Source organism: Pleurodeles waltl, chromosome 3_1 (assembly GCF_031143425.1).
Source record: "Pleurodeles waltl isolate 20211129_DDA chromosome 3_1, aPleWal1.hap1.20221129, whole genome shotgun sequence".
NCBI classification, from domain to species: domain Eukaryota; kingdom Metazoa; phylum Chordata; class Amphibia; order Caudata; family Salamandridae; genus Pleurodeles; species Pleurodeles waltl.
The window spans coordinates 105,244,681-105,259,436 of NC_090440.1; positions in this window are offsets into that span (position 1 = coordinate 105,244,681).

Sequence of the window (14,756 nt, forward strand, 5' to 3'; positions counted from 1 at the left end):
AAAGAGAGGGGATATTGGTGTAGTTGTTTTTGGTGAGGGATTTGTATGTGAGTTAGTGCTGCTAAGTGGAATTTGAGTGTTAGATGGGGTGTTGATGTGTTTTGGAGATGAATGTATGAGGTGTGTAAGAGGTGATGGGTGTGTGTCAGGGAAATAAGTATTAGTTGAGATGACCGGAAGGGGTAATATGTGTGGTGGAGTGAAAAGTGGGGATTGTATGGTTGTGTGTAATTGGTGAGGAGAGGGGAAGAGTGTTTGTAGATGATGTGTTTGAATGCAGGGTTTGGGCATTGTTATGAAGACAGGCGGTCTGTGTGGAGCGAACAGCGGATAGTGTTTTTGGTTAGTATGAGCAGAGAGTGTGTATCTGGGAGACTGAAACTGAGAGAATTGTATGTTGTAGTTTTGTATTGTGTGGGTGATGGCAGGTAGTGTTAGTGGGAGGGGACAGAGTAGTGTATGCAGTGAGAATGAAGGTGTTTGACTGTAGTAGTTATGGGGGCTATGTGTATATGTGTTGAATGTAGGGTATTGTGTTGGGTGGTGGGGCAACGCAATATGTCTGTGGTCAGTTTGTGATGTATGAGTTGGATATCTTTGCAGATAATGTGTTTGCATGTTGAGGGATGTGTTGGGGTAGATACCATTCCTGGGGGAATATGAATTAGGCAGCATTTCTGGCCCTAGTCCCTACCTGTCCCGAACAGACCCAAACAGACAGCTGCCCTTGTCCTCTCCGCCCTTTGCCTCGACGCCCGGGCTCAGACGCCCTGAAACCTGGCCTTTTATAGCCCTACCGGCCTATAAGAGGCTCGTCCTATCCCTAGCCAATCCTGTTTTAAACCCTGGTTTAGCCAACTAATGGAAGACCCAGCCCTATTCACCAGTCACAGCCCTTTTTCCTGACCCCCAATCACAGCCCCAGCCCTAAAACCAACAGCCAATCAGAATCCCAGCCCTATCCACCAATCATAACTGCATCCCTGGAGCTAGCAACCAATGAAACACCATCTCCCAAAAAACCAATCACAACAGCATATGCAACAACCACGAGGAACGTATATAAGGAGCAAGTTAACTAAACTCCAGTCCCTGTGTCCTGGGGGGAGGCTACTGCTGCTCTATTCAGTATCTCCTTGGATACAGACAGGCTGAATCCACACTTCCAAGCTAGCAGAGTCTACTTTCCAGGTAAGGGGGAGATTGTTTAAGAGACAAACACTGCAATAGTTCTGGGCGCACACTCTAAAATCGGGCTTTTTTAAGGCAAAAATACAGGGGGGCAGACAGCTTTTAAGCACAATTTAAATCACACAAACAGATTAAAAACAGTCTCCTAAAACTACACTCTGAAAGATGTATGTAGTCTTTTTACTAAGAATAGGGGTGAAAAAAAGGGGGGCAGAGGGGGGGAAAGGGGGGGTGGAGCCACAAACTAGCAAGGGAATTCACACAGTCACGGCAAAAACGATTTTTAAACAAACACCACTTTAAAAGAGGCCAGGCTGCCTGAAAACACAGAGAGTCCACAGTAAAACAAACACTTTTTGAACAATTAATACTTTTTAACTAGAAAATATCTTTGGGCTCCTTACCTAGGTCTTTTTGCAATCCTTGAACACTGGGCTGTATCAGGACACAGGGGAGATGCACACAGGAACACAAAATGGAGGTGCCTCAATTCAACCTGAAATTCAAACCAACTCCATGGAATTGCTGGTTGAGTACTTTTCACAGTAGGTTTCAGGTTCTCTGAAGCAAACAGTTTAAAGGTTCCAAACTTTTTCCAAGTGTCCAAGCAACCACAATAGTACCCTTCAAAGTCCCCTAAGTCCTTGGGGGCTCCTAGGCACTCTTAGTGTGCCAGACAGAGACCACCAGCAAAGTAAGTCTAAGTTTCACTTGTCACTGGTCAGCTAGAAATTGTACGGAAAATGCCTCTACTGCTTTTTGAGTCCCTTTCACAATATAGGAGGGTTGCCAACCAACACTTGGAGTCTGTTTTCAGTCCTGGGTAGAACAATGAGCTGGCCCAGTCCTTCAAAGGTCCTCACAAGTTATAGAGAGCAGTTCCAGTCATCTTCTGTTCCTGTGGAGGTCCAGAAAGTATTCTGGTGGTGTGACTCAGTGTGCCGCATTTATGCATGGTACTAACTAGCTGGCGAGGGTGACTCCTGGGTACTCCCTAAACAATGTGATACAAGTTCTTAGAGTAAATCCTACCACTTTTCCAGTAGTTTCTGTTTGTGTTACTAAAATGTCATGTGCCAGGGCATTTTCCGCTTGGTAAAACAATTCAACTTCTCTAAACTGACTAAGAATTGTGAATGTGTGTTGTTAACTATGGCAATCTTCAGTGTCCATCTACATCTAACACTAAAATACAGTTCGAAGCAGGCCTGGGCAAAATTGTATTTAGGCTGTTGTAATGCCTGTAATTTTGAGTAACACAATTTATGCATAAATACTGAGATGACATCATTATGCCATGTTGCCTAACAATACTCCCATTTTGGAAGGTATCATAACACGAGATGCAGGTAAACAACATGATCATCATGAACATGAGCGGCATCTTCTCAACGTGAATGGCAATTCTTTTAATGCAGGTGGTCAACAAAGATTTCAAGTAGATTTTTTCCTATAGCAGACAGTTGGGATTTTTTTAATGCAAAACTACAAACACAAATGTAAGTGTTAGTTTTTTTTTTATTTTATTTTTTTACCTCAAGCGACCAGGAAATCAGCTTGAAATTAGATGTTTGAGTTGAATTTTCGCCTCAACTGTTTTTTTAAAGAGGGAGGCAATGCCATAGAGGATGGGAGGCTAGTGTCCCTCAAGTAACAACCTATCAGTATGTGTTTCCATCCTTTTGTTCCACTTTTAAAAACCCGTTTCTAGAAGCACTAATAGAAGAAGCCCATGATGTTATATTTTTTTCATTTTTTTTCTGACATATTTATTTATGCTGGTGGCTGATTGGAGTATAGTGTTGTTGTTTTTTTCTTCCTTTATTTGATTTTGTCCTACCCCCACCATGCATAGAGTCCTCGTGGACCGTGGGGGGGCAACAGTAATAGTTTTATGTTATTTATTTTTGTCTTCACCCCTTGCCTGTCATAGGGTCTCCTTGAGCCCCGGGGAAAGTAGCAATTATTCATTTAATGTATTAGATTTTGTCCTTGCCTCCATAAGGAGTTCGATTGGAATTAAAGGGAAACCAGCAATTATTTAGTTAATTTATTCTATTTATGCCTTCCCCAACCTGGCATACAACCCCCATGGGCCCAGAAGGGACATCAGCAATTATTTTATTCATTCATTTGATTTTTGCCTACCTCCTATTGCTTTCTGTAGGGGCTCAATGAGCTCTGGAGGAACATCCACAATTATTTCATTCATTTATTCATTTCTTGTTTGCCTCTTCACCTCTCGAAGGGGTTCGGTGAGCTGTGCAATGCAGCTCCATGCCAGGCCTTGCCTAGCAACTCCTTGTCGATGACTCCTCAATGCCATCCCGTGCAGCTTGTTGCAAAGACTCCACCTCTTGATGCTCAGGCCACAAGGCGCTTTCTCAGTAGACTGAACTCAGTCCTGTGTCCGGCTTACACATAAATGCAATCATCCTGAAGTGATAACTTGTACCAATACCAGAAAACCTTGGTTGCCACCTTTTGCGTCTTAGCACATGATTTCTCCCAAATCTTTAAAATGGCATGTCGTCCATTTTACTGATTGGATTGCTGTTTTTTTGGTGTCAAATAATTTATTTTACTTTTACTCTATTTCTCTAAATTGGTGTGGAGTTTGTATTATGTTATATTCACTTTATTGTTGTGTGGGTGCATAATAAATGCTTTACACATTGCCTGTAATTTAAGCTTGACTGTTTTTGGGCCAAGCTACCACAGGGTTAAGCACAGGTACATTTAGTGACTTTATTGGTTCACCCTGACAGGGATTGTGGCTGTTGCTTGAGAGAGCTCACATTATCCTCAACCAATCAATCAATCAATCACTGCATTTGTAAAGCGCGCTACATACCCGCGAGGGTCTCAAGGCGCTGGGGAGGGGGGTGCTACTGGTCGAAGAGCCAGGTCTTGAGGAGTCTTCTGAAGGCCAGCAGGTCCTGGGTCTGTCGTAGGATGGTGGGGAGAGTGTTCCAGGTTTTGGGGGCGAGGTAGGAGAAGGATCTGCCACCAATGACATGGGCAGTGCAGTGGCCCCCTACCAAGCACCATCAGAATGTGCGCTGTCTGCTTTGCAGACAGTGCGCATTCCGAGGGTGTGGAGGCGACCTCTGGGCAACTGTATTGTCCTCGGCTCCATGCAGAGCCAAGACCAATGCCGACGTACAGTTTCCACTGGGCTGAACAGTAGAAACCTTGTAATGGGGCTGGTGGGGAGACTTCCAGCTCCGTATTAGTCTCCTCACAGTGAGTCTGGTGTTCAGCTTGTCTCTCCGTCACATTCATGTGTAGTTTTAGTCTAGTTGCCTGTAATGCAGAATGAGAATCCTTTGGATGCTCCACCAGTGTCATTCAGAAAAAGAAGAACCTTGTTTTGCCTTTGATGCCTTCCCTGCTAGCAGAGCAGCCATCCATCACCAGCATTAAGATCCTTGAAATAAAATTATGTTGGGCCAATTGAAGGAGAAGCACAAATCCCCTTTTCTGCTGGCGTAAAAAAAGAAGACCTAAGAACTGGAAGGAGAGGTTATTGTTTTGGCCCTGTTGTGGCAAACACCACCATTAGTCAATAGATACAGATGGTAGGGCCAGGGCAGTAAGTAAACTACTATTACTAATGGGAGGATTGGTGTGCACAGCATGATTAAGCCATTAAAGAGGGGTTGGATATAGTCATAGTCAATTTTCCAACATCAATTGCAGGGAGCGAAATGGCAGAGGTAAGGTAGGCAACTTACCTAAATCAGCAAGGAAGCTCAGGTAGGAAGAGTCTAAGTAGAGAACAAAGGGGATGAACACATTTGGATAATTGCTTTGTGATAAGTTAAGTGTGTAGCTCAGCCTCTTTTGTCACAATGTCTTTTGTATACTTGTTGCTAAAAGTAAGAAATAATAAACCTTACTTACCAACTCCAGCAGAAAAGGTCGGAATTAAGGCAGTTGTTGTTCTTTTTGCTCTGGGTGTGGTGGTTGGCAAATTGCCCTTTTGGGTTATCTTTGGTTGTCCTGAAAGGAGGAAAGACAAATAGGCAGTTTGTTACTACTAAAATAGTACTAGTCTCTGGAAAAAGGAGTTTCAAATCTACTGCCTGAATAACCAATACCCTTTTTCCTTTCCTACAAATGCTATTGGTCCTCCACTAGCTTCAAACATGTTTGCTATTTCCCCAACAGGAGATGTGTAAAGGAGAATGGGGCCTTAGAGTGAGGAAACATTGACATATCATTATACAGTATGACATATATCTGGTAGCATAATTGTGTGAATTAGTTGCTATTAGTGTGCACAATGTTTTAGGGAATAGGTGCCCCAGAGTGATGAAAGTAATGATCTGCTAGTGACAGAGAGATTGAGTTTGTATTTGCCAGTGCCCCCCTGAAATATCGATGAAGCCTTGATTATGGAGTATGGCCAGTACCTAATCCTCCCTGGGCATGTGGTTTAGAGATCTGGAAGACCCATTACCGGTGCCCAAGGCATGTTAGTGGGCATTTAAGCAAGGGAATGGACCTCCTCTGCAGGTCATTCCACAGCTCCTGGATCGCCTCCTTTAGTTATCCGATATCGGATACTGTAATCACCATATCTATGATTCTGACTCACATTTCACTTCCCTGGCTCATGGCTGTTGTTTGCACCAGTGATTCAAACAACTTGGGCATAACCATGGTTATCTCATCCACAATCACCGTTTGTTCAATATCAGAGACTATGAAAGCTCCTCTCCAAGCCAAGTTACTATTTTCAAAGTACTAGGCTCTTCAATGTTACTGAGTGCTGTGAATGGTAAAAGGTTTGATTGATTTCAGGAGCCTCTTTTCTAGTGGGAACTGCAGATGATGGTGATGAGTTGTTTTGGATCAGATGTGTTTCGATGGGTGCTCGACCAAACTGTGATGGAAGTGGCCAACGTCCTATATGCCATCCATCATTGCTGATCTCTATTAGGAAAGTACCTCCGTCCCAATGTGGCACTAGACAAATCTAAATGGCGGACAAATGTCTGCTGTATCATCAATGATGTAGGCTTCTTCTTTGATGGAGTATGGGGCAAACAACAAAGAAGACTGATGGACCAATGACTGTCCTTTCTCTGCCATGACGGACGGCGCCTGTAAGTGAAGCTCAATACAGCGGGAAAGTATCTACTGGCCTGACAAAATATGCCACACCATGGAGGAGGACTAATGGTTCATCTCCCAGACTTTAAATCCACTTCATAGATAAAAGTATGGCTCTGTCTGAAATACTTAAAACATCTGTGTCGGCTTACAGATAGTCTGCTCCCAAAACAGTCCTCACCTAAACATATTATTTGAGCCCATTATGGATAAAGCACACATATATTATAAAGAGATTTCCCTTTTTAAGTGGTATATTTATTTGACAGTGGTGCAATTTACTACAGAGACAAAACTTCATTAAAACAAGGCACCCTGTGCGCCGTATGAAATGTGTTCATGCAACAATTAGTGTGTATGAAAGCATGAGAACACAATAATCGATTTAAGAAAAGTAGCACCCAGGGCACTCCAAAAACATGAGTCCAAGAATGGAAATCTTTGTGTGAAACGTTTTAATCCAAAATTTTTTTTTTTTTTTTGATTAAATATTGAGAAGTCCAAAGTGGTAAAAGGCGCGTTCCATCCGTAGACTCCGGGAGGGCAGGCGCCTGATAAAGCTTTATCAGGCGCTGCGGGAGAGTACATACACGTTTCTTCGCCTGCCCTCCCGGAGTCTACAGGGCTATACAGTTCTACAGGCAGGGTCTACTTAGACCCTACAATTATTGTATGTCCCTCACTACGGATATACCACTGGACACAGTATCATGACGCATTAGGAATACCTGTCCCCTACATTGATGGAACGCGCCTTTTACCACTTTGGACTTCTCAATATTTAATCAAAAAAAAAACGTTTCACACAAAGATTTCCATTCTTGGACTCATGTTTTTGGAGTGCCCTGGGTGCTACTTTTCTTAGATTCTGTAATGTACAGCACATGACATAGGTGTTTTTTATATCCACCCCTGTTTGTGTGCACCCCGAAACCCGTGGTGGTTGGGTTTCTTGCACCAGGTTGGCACCCGCCACAGGATTTATTAATGACATACTATTATTGTTGTTATTAGTTACAGATGTGCGTCGCTAGGCATCAACCACCTCTCTTTAGTAACAATAATCGATTTGATGATATTTTCATTTGTCAGTTCACTCAAATGTATATTCTCATTGGTGCTGGACTGATTTCACCAATACAATGCAGCTTATCTTCTTTTAATGTGCCTTGAAAAATCAAACTTCTTGGATTTCTGTTAGAAATTGAGTTGTTGGTTGGGAGGGGTGAAAGCCCCTCTTAGCCATCAACCACAACCCTGTCGGGCTGAACCACAAAGGCCATTAAATTACCTGTGCTTAACACTATGATAGCTTAGCAAAAAAGAAGCCAGGTTTAAATTAGAGGCAAAATGTGAGGTAGTTATGAAGCACACAAACAGCAATAAATTGAAAACTCAACACAATAAAAATCACAAACAGTTTAGAAACATAGAGTAAATATGAATACATAACATGATACCAGAATGTCAAAACTCCAATCAATAGAATTGGAAATATTTAATTTTAAAGATTTTAGTTAAAATAGTGTCTAAAAGCAAAAAGTTCCTCTCAAGGTCTTCTGGTCATGCTAGATCGGGGAAAGTCACAAGCTGAGACCAGCAGCGATGAAGCATGGGTTAGATACAGAGACCTCGTTAGCCCCGTTGAAAAGTTGCCTTCTACTTCCGGCACAAAGAGTTTCTTTCACACTGGAGTAGGCTGTGAGAAGCAGGCAGATGGTCACAAATGTAGCAAAATCAGCAGGTTGGGCATGGCGGACTGTCACTGCTGTAGCTTCACGTTAGCAGTCATCATGGGTTGTTGTTCCTGTGGCATGAGGTGCAGGTCTCGTGTTGCCCATGGCCATGGACAGTTGTTGTTGGAGTGAAGAGCAGGTTTCTCTGGAGCTTCACATTTTTGGTTATTATATATCAATGTGAATCACCACGTTGCCAGTTCTAAAGAGCTTGTACTTCATTATCTTCACCTTCTCTTTAGGGGGAGTGCACTCTGATACCAGCAATGGGTTGGGCCAAGGAAGGCACCTCTTGGGGATCAGAGAGTCAATCCAGTTGGGATTAGCAGGACCTAGCAGGTCCAGCTGCAGCAGGTTAGCTGGGCAGTTGCAGGGAGGCCTCGAAAGCTTGTTGTGTCCCTGTAGCTCACACAGAGGACAACCAACTTATCTATGGAGTCACTCAGGTTAGCCTTAGATGAAAACATGTAGGTCCAGTCTTTCTTCCCAGACATCAAGGCAGTTCTCCAGGCAACAGGGCCTTCCTCTTGCAACATGGCAGTCTTTCTTCTGTAACGTCCACAGATCCAGGCGTTTTCTGATAAGTGGCTCTGGAGGTCTAGTATTTATACCTGATGCCAGCTTTTGCATGGGGTGGGTCCCTGACATACCCCACATCTGGTTCTAGATAATTTACAGGCATGTGTCCCAAGGCATTGACAGAATTCACAGAGGGTCTGGCAAGAACATGGCAATTTTTGCAAATGTGGTGTTTTCAATATAGCACCCTAAAATCGGACTTCACCATTGAAGAGGTTTGAAAATTCATTGGAGAGTAAAAAGCACATCTCTATCTGCTCTCAATCAGAGGTTAGCATCTAATATATGTATTATCCCTCCCTCCCATTTGCCCTAAGAAATTGCTCAACACTACTTGCCTTTCGTAAAAACCTGAAGATGTGGGTATTTTAGATCAGTAATCTGTCTATTACTGTTCTCTATAGCTCAGCGTTGGGAAACCCTATTTGGGTAGCTGCGCACTTTAAAAAACCATACTAATAATAATAATAATAATAATAATAATAATAATGATATGGGAACCCAGTGTTAGTCAATGGGAGCGATAGGCCTTACACCAATGAAAAACAACTTTAGGAGTTTTCACTGTCAGAACACATAAAAATTAAGTACACAAGTCCCACTTTTTTAATACAATGCTCCCTGCCCTATGAGCCTTTATGGCCTACCTTAGGATGATATATAAGTATTGAAAAGAAATGTTTAGGCCCATTTTGTTGGGTTGAAAATGACAGTTTAAAACTACACAACAAGCTGCAGAATTAGGACTGAGATGTTTTACAGTCCTACTGTAGAGGGTGGCACAATGAGTGCTGCAGGCTCTCTGGTAGCATTTAATTTCAGGCCCAGAGTTCAGATAGTATCATTCACTTCGGACTGGTGGTCGACAGTAGATAGTTATAGTTCGGACCTTGTTTCCATAGAAAAAATGTTTTTTGACTTGCCTATTTCTTTGCGGCCATTTGGCGGTGATTGGATTAGCATCAAGTAATTATAATTACGTTAAACAAGCCATAGAAATTCACATTATAGTTAGGAAATAATATTTTAAAAAATAGAAATTCACTTAAAAAAATCAAAGGGTACAGGGACGTTTTAGTTAGGCATACATGTTAAATGTATAAAACCACAGAAATTCATCTGGCGTAGTTATATATATATATATATATATATATATATATATATATATATATATATTTTCATATATATATATATATATATATATATATATATACATATATATACATTTCAAAAAACGTGCGTAGTGTTACAACACCAAATGGCTGCACAATATCCAGGAGATCGTGGAAAGTAGACAATGAAAAAACAATTCAAAATTAATTTCTATGAAGAATCGTCGGCTCCATTTATTGAAAAAGAAATTCATAGAGGCAAATCTGAATAGATTTCAAAAAGTCACTAAAAAATTTATATAGTAATAAAATAATGCCAGAAAACAACAAACACAAGCTGTCCCGGCCAAATGTTGACGCGTTTCGGCAAAAGCCTTCAACTGGACATTGGAAGACCTTTTTGCACATACCTATTTAAATCTTCTAGTCCTTCTTTAATTTCAGCAACATAACTAGGAAGTTAGAAAACATGGCGGCCATAATGTAACGTAATAGTCTACAATCCAAACTATTGGATATCATCCATATAATTGAATCAAGATCATATATACTAATGTTGTAAATCTACCATGGCACAGTAGTATTATCATATTGTAGAGATTAATGATTTTCAACATTTAATCTTCTAATACATAGAAAAAATGTGTTCTCAAATAAATATAATGAATCACTTTCAGCACCTGTTTGAGCATAATTTATATATCAGTTAATGAATATTAAATATTAATCATTTCATCAATGACATGATTTTTTATATGTTTTCTTCAGATAAATATTATAAATAATTTCAACACATAAATATGAAATCCTATTGTAAATCAATAAATATTAATATCCTCATCAATAATGCAAAAAATGATAAAACATTTCAAATTCATTTCAATAGTAATATCCAATTAATGTATACAATATATGATCATAAAAAATCTATTAATTCCTAATAAAATAAATTAATTCTCAATAAAAACTGAAACCATGCTTTGTATTTGTCTAATACCAATATATATATATTCCACAGAAAGAGCATTTTTTTGTTATCTAATAACTTTAGCCCCTATTTGATGAATATTCCCTAAACTTAAAAAGAAGTTAATCCTCCTCAAGTCCTTCCTAGAATGTTTTGGCGTGATCCGTGAAGTGAGTGCCAAGAATGGAGGGTCCTACAATGCAAAATCCCCATGCATTTTCCATAGACTTATTTAGGATGGGCTACAGCTAAATTTGCTAAACAGAATTACACCAAATTTGGCAGGAAGCTAGGTCTTGATCCTCAGATTGTGCTATTTGAGGCTTGGTGTCAATATGTTCAGAATTTTCTGAGAAATTAAGAGTAAAATAATATACATATCTGGATGGTTGGGCCTGCAAGAGTCTCAAAAGATTTTTGTGGGAGCACCAATTTAAAAATAGAGTTTTCTGATTAGCCCAGGACGCTTTATTTCCAAAGGGCCATCTTGCTCCAGCAGGAGTCAGACACTGGTTGTCTGCCAGAAAGATGAGAAAAATGTTGCTGGTAGCTATCACAGGACTCAGGCACTTAGTTCCATTTCCTGAACTTGGAAAAATAATGAATAAGGGGTCAGGGTAGAGGTACCCTGACCCCCTAGGGCCCTTGTGGCCCAGAAAAAGAAAAATCAGCAAAAAATGGCATGATCCAGCAGGACCTTGGTGGGATCAAAAACAAAACCCAAAATGGTGGTCAGGTTTCATTCAGTAACTGTAAGCCCTGGGGAACCCACCCCGGACATGTATTTATGAAGGGGAGGTGGCTGTGTTGCCCTCCTCACCGATCCTCCAGAGGCCGGCTGAAATGTGATTATATGGGGGAAAATGCAGTCACCCTCCCTGAGTCATTAGAGACCCTGGGGATCCCACCACTGGGGCTAATTAAAGGAGGGGGTTCCCTCCCAGAGCCATAAGTGGGCCTGGTGACCCCATCCCCCAGGGCTGGCTCAGATGCTATGTCTTAGAGAGTCCAACCCCAGGGCATACCTGTTTTTCTGCCCACAGTGGAGGCACAGGGAAACCTGTGTTTGCTGTCGCTTGGCAAGAGCATTTTCAAAACTTCTGCCTAGTGAGAGCAAACAGAAAGGGGTATATTTAATAAACATGGCATTGCACACAGTGCAGCACCACTTTTCTTGCGCCTCTTATCACCCTCTAATGCCACCTTGTATGCGCCGTATTTAAAATACGGTGCACCATGACGCTAATCCAGTGCTTTGATGATTAGCGTCAAAAATTCTGATGCTAATCCTGCAAAGCACCCAGAGACCCATTATAACCAATGGAAACCTACTTTTAATGCCTGCACTGTGCAGGCATTAAAAGTGCTGAAAAAAATGGTGCAGGAAAATCTCTTAGATTTCCTTACACCATTTTTTGCCCCCCCCTAACAAGGGATCACCCCCATTGCATACATTATGCATGGCGTAGGCATAATATAGCGCAAAGGGTTACAAAGTGGTGCAATGCACATGTAGCTTCTCATTTACATTTAAACACATCAGATATATTGTATTTAAGTCATTAATATGCCATGACTACCTGTTACACAAACAAAAGAATTTGGCCCTCATTACAACCCTGGTAGTCAGTGTTAAAGCGGCGGTAACACTGCCAACAGGCCGGCGGTAAAAAAAAATGGGATCATGACCAAGGCGGAAACCGCCAACATAGACAGCCATTTTAACACTGCGACTGCCAGGTTGGTAGCAACAAACACCGCAGCGGTCATCGCCAACAGACAGGCGGAAGACAATGTATCGCCCACAGTATTACAAGGCATCAATCCACCAGCTTTTCCGGGGCGGTACCAACGACATCAAAAGTACAGCGGAAACAGTACACTGAAGGAGGTGACCCAAGCCCTCGTCAGCAGCAGACTTGACTACGGCAACGCACTCTACACAGGCATCCCAACCAAAGACATCAAACGACTCCAGCGTATCCAAAATGCCTCCGCCCGACTGATCCTCGACATACCCCGCCGATGTCACATCTCCCCTCACCTGAGGGAACTCCACTGGCTCCCGGTGGAGAAGAGGATCACCTTTAAACTCCTCACCCACTCTCACAAGGCACTTCACAACGCCGGACCCTCCTACCTCAACTCCAGACTTAATTTCTACGCTCCCACACGTCAACTTCGATCCGCCAACCTCGCCCTCGCCGTCGTCCCCCGAATCCAGCGCAAGACCTGCGGCGGCAGATCCTTCTCCTTCCTCGCCGCCAAGTCCTGGAACTCTCTCCCCACGTCTCTACGCCAGACCCAGGACCTCCTCACCTTCAGGAGACTCCTCAAAACCTGGCTCTTTGACCGATAACTGCAGCACACCTCCACCCACCCCCCCCTTCCCCCCAGCGCCTCGAAACCCTGACGGGTACATAGCGCGCTTTACAAATATCGTGATTGATTGATTGATTGAAGGAGAACCACTCACCTTTCGACACTCAACGAAGAACCAGGAGACCATGGAGCCCGAGCTGCAGGTCCTGCCGATGCTGGTCTACCTCCTCATCTACCAGGAACACCAAAGAAGGCGGCGACGACAATGGTGAATACTGCACCTAGCACACAGGGGAGGTAAAAGAGAGTGACACACACACGCGACACCCCCCCATCCTCACCCACATCACCATACACATCAACACATCCAACAACATTACAGATACACCCCGTAACCCCCTGGAAGAACGCAAGGACAAACAGAATTGAGTTCAATCAGTGATATTTTGGAACATGCAGATATAGCAAACGAGTATCAAAAAATCTGAAGCTCACACTTCACTCCTGCCTCAAAACGGAGAGAACACTGCAGGGTCATCAGGTCGAAAACACACAGGCACCTCAGGGGGAAGATGAGGGTGGGCACCTCAGCCGGAAGATGGTATTATGCCACTGTTCCTCGAGGGGGCAACATGCCCACAGCGATGTCCTGGGGAGTGCAAAGCCACAGTCTCTCAAGTGGGTGCTTTGCCCACAAATTGGTCCTGGGGAGTGCAAAGCCACAGTCTCTCAGGTGGGAGCTTTGCCCACGCATTGGTCCTGGGGAGTGCAAAGCCACAGTCTCTCAAGTGGGTGCTTTGCCCATGCATTGGTCCTGGGGAGTGCAAAGCCACAGTCTCTCAAGTCTCTCAAGTGGGTGGTTTGCCCATGCATTGGTCCTGGGGAGTGCAAAGCCACAGTCTCTCAAGTAGGTGCTTTGCCACGCATTGGTCCTGGGGAGTGCAAAGCCACAGTCTCTTAAGTGGGAGCTTTGCCCACGCATTGGTCCTGAGGAGTGCAAAGCCACAGTCTCTGAAGTCTCTCAAGTGGGTGGTTTGCCCATGCATTGGTCCTGGGGAGTGCAAAGCCACAGTCTCTCAAGTAGGTGCTTTGCCCACGTATTGGTCCTAGGGAGTGCAAAGCCAAAGTCTCTTAAGTGGGAGCTTTGCTCACGCATTGGTCCTGGATAGTGCAAAGCCACAGTCTCTCGAAGTCTCTCAAGTGGGTGGTCTGCCCATGCATTGGTCCTGGGGAGTGCAAAGCCACAGTCTCTCAAGTAGGTGCTTTGCCCACGCATTGGTCCTGGGGAGTGCAAAGCCACAGTCTCTTAAGTGGGAGCTTTGCCCACGCATTGGTCCTGAGGAGTGCAAAGCCACAGTCTCTCAAGTCTCTCAAGTGGGTGCTTTGCCCATGCATTGGTCCTGGGGAGTGCAAAGCAACAGTCTCTCAAGTCTCTCAAGTGGGTTCTTTGCCCACACATTGGTCCTGGGGAGTGCAAAGCCACAGTCTCTCAAGTGGGTGGTTTGCCCACGCATTGGTCCTGGGGAGTGCAAAGCCACAGTCTCTCAAGTGGGTGCTTTGCCCACTCATTGGTCCTATGGAATGCAAAGCCACAGTCTCTCAAATGGATGCCTTTCTCCACTGGTTCTGGAGGGGGCTTTGTGCCCAGTGTGGTTCATCCTGCCAAGGATTGGGTGAGTGGATGCCTCTCTCTACTGGTTCTGGAGGGGGCTTTGTGCCCAGTGTGCT